This window comes from Camellia sinensis, chromosome 4, assembly GCF_055761805.1.
Source record: "Camellia sinensis isolate YWXY chromosome 4, ASM5576180v1, whole genome shotgun sequence".
Classification (NCBI taxonomy): Eukaryota; Viridiplantae; Streptophyta; class Magnoliopsida; order Ericales; family Theaceae; genus Camellia; species Camellia sinensis.
In genome coordinates, this window is record NC_138964.1 from 220,716,239 (window position 1) to 220,722,238 (window position 6,000).

The 6,000-nt window shown below is 35.9% G+C and overlaps 1 long non-coding RNA gene across 1 annotated transcript; it reads left to right on the forward strand.

The window, feature by feature from the left end:
* Nucleotides 1-2,635: 2,635 nt before the first annotated feature.
* LOC145823219 (uncharacterized) lies at nucleotides 2,636-4,618 on the forward strand. The gene is made up of 2 exons (XR_014365504.1): nucleotides 2,636-2,770; nucleotides 4,297-4,618. It is a non-coding gene; the product is annotated as an uncharacterized LOC145823219 (long non-coding RNA).
* The last annotated feature ends 1,382 nt before the right edge of the window (nucleotides 4,619-6,000 follow it).

Genomic DNA, 6,000 nt, shown 5'->3' on the forward strand with positions numbered 1-6,000 from the left:
CCTTGGAAAGGGCATATTTTGACCTCTTAAGGAGGCCTATGTTTGAGTGTGTGTTGAGCATGTTTGGTTTGTTTTTCATGCTTATATATCTATAATATAACATGATTTCAAGTTGGTTTTGGAACTTCATGCATGTTTAGCATAGTTGCCATGTAATGCCTTATTTGTGCCTTAACATGTTCTAGGTTGTTAGCCTTTGTTGGAGCATGTTTTAGGCTTGCATTTGTGAAGTTTATGTGCTTATTTTGCCATGTTTTAGCTCTGTCCATAATCGTTTGGGTTGATCTTTGCATGCATTATATAGCTACTTTGTATTTGGGCTTGTTGGCCTTGAGTATGTGCATGTGTAGCATGCCATCTTTGCATTGTTTTGGTGATTTGGAATCATCCTACATGCTATTTCAGTCCCATTTCCATGCTTGTTTGATTGCCTTGCATGCCTCTTTAATGCTTTGAAAGCATGTGTTGCAATGCTCCATGTTTTGGCCATGGTGTATGCCTTTGAATTTGGGCCACTTAGATGCCATCTAAGGAGTCCTTTGGCCTTGTTTTAACATGCTAAAAATCTGTTTTTAGTTGTTTAATGCATGCCATGTTTGGTCTTGTTAAAGTGTAGTTCAATGCCTCATTGATTTGCTTTGAACATTTAGGCCTTTTGGTGCATGCTTGGCTTGATTTGTTGCTTGGTTTGGCACCATGTGTTAGCATGATTTTAGAGCTTATAATGCATGCTAATTTGTCCATGTTTCCTTCTTTCAAGTGTGCTTGAATGTTGTTTGATTTATGCTTAAGTGTTGGTCCTTATGTGCATGTGTGTGTGCATGCCATTTAGCCCTCACCTTTTAGCACAATGGCTACTGTTTTAGGCCTATTTTAGAGTCGCCTAATTCATGTTTAAGTCCATCTTTGCCATCCATTTGCATTGCCATATGTATGCTTGCATGATTGCATAAGTGCTTTGCCATGCCATGTTGCATCCTTAGCTTTTATGCCTAGGTTGCATTGCATCTTGCATGCATTCCTTGTCCCTTGACTTGGGTGATAGGGATTGGGAGTTTTGTTTGATTGGTTTGCATTGCATTTGAAACCAAAGTTGCATACTTGGTTCTTTGGGCCATCATGCATAGAAATGCGTGATTGGTGGTCCGAGAACCGAGGCACATGTCCTTTTGAGTTATCACAATGATAAGAGACATGGTTGATGCATACATGCCTTGAAATATGCTGTCATGCCTTGTTTTGCCCTCTGTTGCTGTGAGTTGCAGGTTCTGCAGGAATACTCTGCCGACCGGCAGTGTAATGTGCCGACCGGCACCATTTTCTCTGCCGACAGCTTCAACTTTGTGCCGATGGCCATACAACACTGCCGGTGGAAATTTCATCTAGCCGGTGATGATCCCCTCTGTCCAAGGATGTAGTCCTGAGGTTTTGACAACCTCCAGAGGAGGAAAGGGAGGAAAACAGAGGCAGCTTGCGCATGGCGGCGCGCTTCTCGAGACGTTTTACTGTTTTCCTAAATTAGTTAATTTGTTAATTAATTAATTTGTAATATTTAATTAGCTTGCATGGTTAATTAATTTGTAATATTTATTCGGTCCCTCCGAGCGAGGGCAAATCTGTAATAAGTGTGTGTGGGTGGTGTGTATGTCTTCCAACCTCCCTTTTTCTTCCCTTTTACTTACCCGCTTTAATGGTTAGTATTAGGGCACGTTTAATTTAGCATACCTTATGCTATGCATGTGTGCATCCATGCATTTGTATTACATGCATTAGGCTCGGTACATCACGCTAACTGCATCAGTACTTCAATTCCGAACTGAATACGTGATAATTGTGCATTTTCACATGACATGTTTAGGATAGCCGAGCCTATTCTAGCAATATTTTGTATGCGATGCATTAGGCACTTAACATGGACTTGGATCATGCATGTTTGCTAACAAGTTCTTTGTTTTGGCACGGAGTACTATGTAAGTATTTCCGCTTCAGCATATCACATGAGTGTGAATGTTACCATGACAGCATGCTTAACATGTGGCTAGATGCTTATGTGTTATAATTGCTTGAATGCCTGTGGGTGAAGGCTGGATTGTTTGAGTTGGAAAAACTCGTTGAAATCCGCATTTTAGCCTACTTGCGAGTAGAAAATTCCAAAGCATTTTCAAACCAAACGGATATGCAATGTTTATTTCCAAATTAAGCAATCTAGTCTATACTTGTTTGCCGCGCACATAACATAGTAATTCTAGGCTAACAATTGGTTTAAGAACACATAAAGTTTTCAAAAACGGATATCACGGTTAGTAGAGGCCGGTCTTCGGACCGGGCGAAAGGGGGTGCTCATAGCTGACCTTCCCCGATCGTACCCAAGCTCCCGAGCCGAGACAACTCCGGTGATGACGGACATGTGGCCTTCGGCACCGAGTCAGGGTTTCCTAAATTCTCCCATAAAAAAATATTTAGGTGGCGACTTTGTATCTGGCAAAGCAGTCCATGTTTGGCACTACTTTTTTCAAAAATCTGTTTCTCAAAACGATTTGCCAAATTTGGACTCTTTGGTTCAGATTAAGAACCGTGACACAAATCGAGTCCGAACTGTAACGAGGTCCCACGCGGGCGCGCTGTTACAACTAAGGAGAATGAACCACGACGGAGGACGAACGACGGACAACGACAGTGAACGACAGACGGCGATTTACAGATTTCAACAACTCGTCACCAACCACCGCCGGAAAATTGTCATTATCTACAAAAAGAAAAGGGGTTAGAGGTAAACCTAAAATCAGAGGTAAAACTAGGGAATGATAGGTTGGAGTTCAGTTTCTATAGAATTTAGTCGATTGTGACTGTTTGGGTTTGAATGTTACTTTCAATTTGTGTTAGATTTTGTGATTTGCCTTCAATTTGTGATTTGTGTTAGACTTCATGGTTTGTTTTTTTTTTTTTAGTGTGTAAATGTGAATAAAATTCAACATAAAACAATTATATTATGAATTACACCACCTATATTTTCTTGAATTTGCTACTTTTGAACTACTATTTAACTACCAAAATCCTTCACCAAATTTGAACATGCTCACATATCGTTCATTGAAATGCTCCAAACAGATTTGTGGATATATTTCTTTTATTATTGTATTCAATTGAAATGTTGTTCCTTTCTTTTCAATTTGTTTATTAGATGCAATGTGAGGAATGTGGAGGCTTGTACATGCTTACTAATGTTTCTGTTGTCATCTTTAAAGTATCCATGAAACTGGTTTGAAATTTTTGTTGACATCTGGAATTTTGGGTTTTCAGTTCATACATTGAAATGTTTAAACTATTTAGACAAAACTATGGAATTTTATGGCTTAGAAAGTCTAACAATTTAGACGAAATTATTAATCTATAATGGTTCTAATCTAAATGAGCTTTGTACTTTTTGCATTTTTTACTCTTTTTATGGATTTATAAATCGAAAGCCATTTTAAACATTTGAAACTGATTTTGGTTTAGTTTTTTAAATTTTCTTGGGGAGGGTTTTCTTGTATTAACATCTGCAATCTGTATGTGGCAGGGTTTTCTTGTATTGACATCTTCAATCTGTATATGGCGAATTGTTTAACTTGTTTTGCTCTCACTAACATAAATTTTGGACTTTGTTCTATGAATAAATGATTAATGGGTAGTAACCATAGAACACGATATGACAAACGATGGGAAACCTATGTTGGGGATTCTAGATAATTTGTTGAGAGTGGATTTTCCATTTTGGTTGAAATCAAAAGTTCAGTTATGTATTTGACCTCTGGAAAGAAAGAGTCCTAGTATAGTGTTTTCCATTTGACCTTTGGAAATGAAGAATTGTAAATAGCATTAAAGTTTTATAATTTTTAACTAATTGTTTTATAATGTTTAAACTATTTAGATGAAACTATGACATTTTATGGCTTAGAAAGTCTAACAATTTAAATGAAATTATTAATCTAGAAAATGTATGCATTTTATGGCTTAGAAAGCGTAACAATTTAGACGAAACTATGGCTTTGAAATGCATTTTGTATTATGTATGCAGATTAGAGAACTATGGCTTCTTTTTCGACTAATAATAGCAATATAAGATTAAAACCAAGATTGTGTGATTGTGGGAGAACTGTAACAATCTATATTGTACGCACGAATGAAAATGGAAACCAAGGATGTTTGTTCTTTGTTTGCCCATTGAAATATGTAAGTATCTATTATACAATTAGATCTTTTACTGTGTACATAGGTATTTCTGTGATTTGATTAACTAATTGTTCAAATTTGCAGATGAGGATAATGATGACACTAGCTCGACAATTCGTCCCAATGTTGGACCTCGGAAAGCTATAAGAACAGAAGAATTAAACGATCTAAGAACAAAGCTTTGTGAGATGGAGAATGAATTTGATAAGCATGATAGAAGGCTTCAAAGGATGGAAAAGAACTTCAAGGCAATGATTTATGTCATTGTTTTTTGTGTCATTTGGCACTTTATCATGTAAATGACTGTCTTTTGTATCTTTTTGTGCTTAATAATGTTTGTGTTGAATGTAATCAAATACTGTATATTTTGTGTTGTTTATGTGGATGAGTTTGGATTGTCAGTTTTCATAGTCTACTAACAAATGTGGTTTGGGAATTGATTAAATGTTATCAATAAGTTTGGATGGTTTATGTAGTATTTTGGGATTATATTTTGTTTTTATTCAATTTTTTATGTTTTTGAAATTCTACATAGGCAAATTCTTGCTTGACACAAAATGAACTCCAGTGCTCTCATTCCCAACAAAACATCACAAAAAATGAAGTCAAGCAACATAAATTACAGCCATAACTCAACAAATGAACTCTGCATAGCACCAGAACCTGTACACCACATATCGATACAACATCTACAATCACAAAAAACTTAACACTGAATAAAGGTAGATTTTATTATATAGTAACCATGCAAGTGCATCTCCTAGTGAAGCCACAAGCTTTGACCCAGTGTCAGCCTCATAAATTACAACCATAACTGAACCATATCCATGTTGATAATATACTAGTATGGGAAGAGAAAGTACCCAACACAGTTAATCAAGCAACATATTTTCAAGTGCTGTAATTGAAACAAAAAATGAACTACTCTCAAACATTGCCACAACATGAAGCCAACACAAACATTGTCACAAAATGTATCCAAACAAAATAAAACCAAACTATCCAAACTTTACATACGAATGTCATACAATTACTAGTGCGAATTTTAAAAAAAAACATAGGGCATGTGGATCCATATCTATATTCAAGTCAACAAATTTTGATGCTACTGTTAAACTTTGACTGCTTATATTGTTGACCATTCTTAATTAAGCATGAGATGTACTTCCAATATTGTCCGCCATTTGCATTGTGCTAACCCGTGCCTATAAAAATAAAGTAAATATTATTTGGTACTGTCCACAAACATATTCACCAATCTAAAATTTAATTCATCAATAAAAAACATTGCCACTCATATATTGAACACGTACCGGTACATACATACTGTCTTGTGTGCCATCCATGCAAGGAAAATAATAAGGTTGATTTTGCCGCACCTTAACATCATATAGTAACAAAATTTCATTACTAATTTCAAGCATTAAAATAAAAAGCCACAGCAAACAAAGTTCAATATACTAAGTCCTTTGAACACATACCAGTACGTACATACTATCTTGTGTGCCATCCAAAGAAGGAAACTAGTAAGGTTGATTTTGTGGCACCTTATGATCAAATAGTAACACAATTTCATTAGTAATTTGCAGGATTAAAATAAAAATCCACAAAAATCATACAACACAACCTTTATATTTTAACACGTACCATTTCATACATAGTGTGTTGCTCGCCTCTCGTACAAGGAAAGTTTAACTTACGAGGTTCACCTTGACGCACCTTGAGATCGTAAAGTAACAGACATTGGTGAATATTTTAAGATTAACAAATTTTGAAATTAACATATCT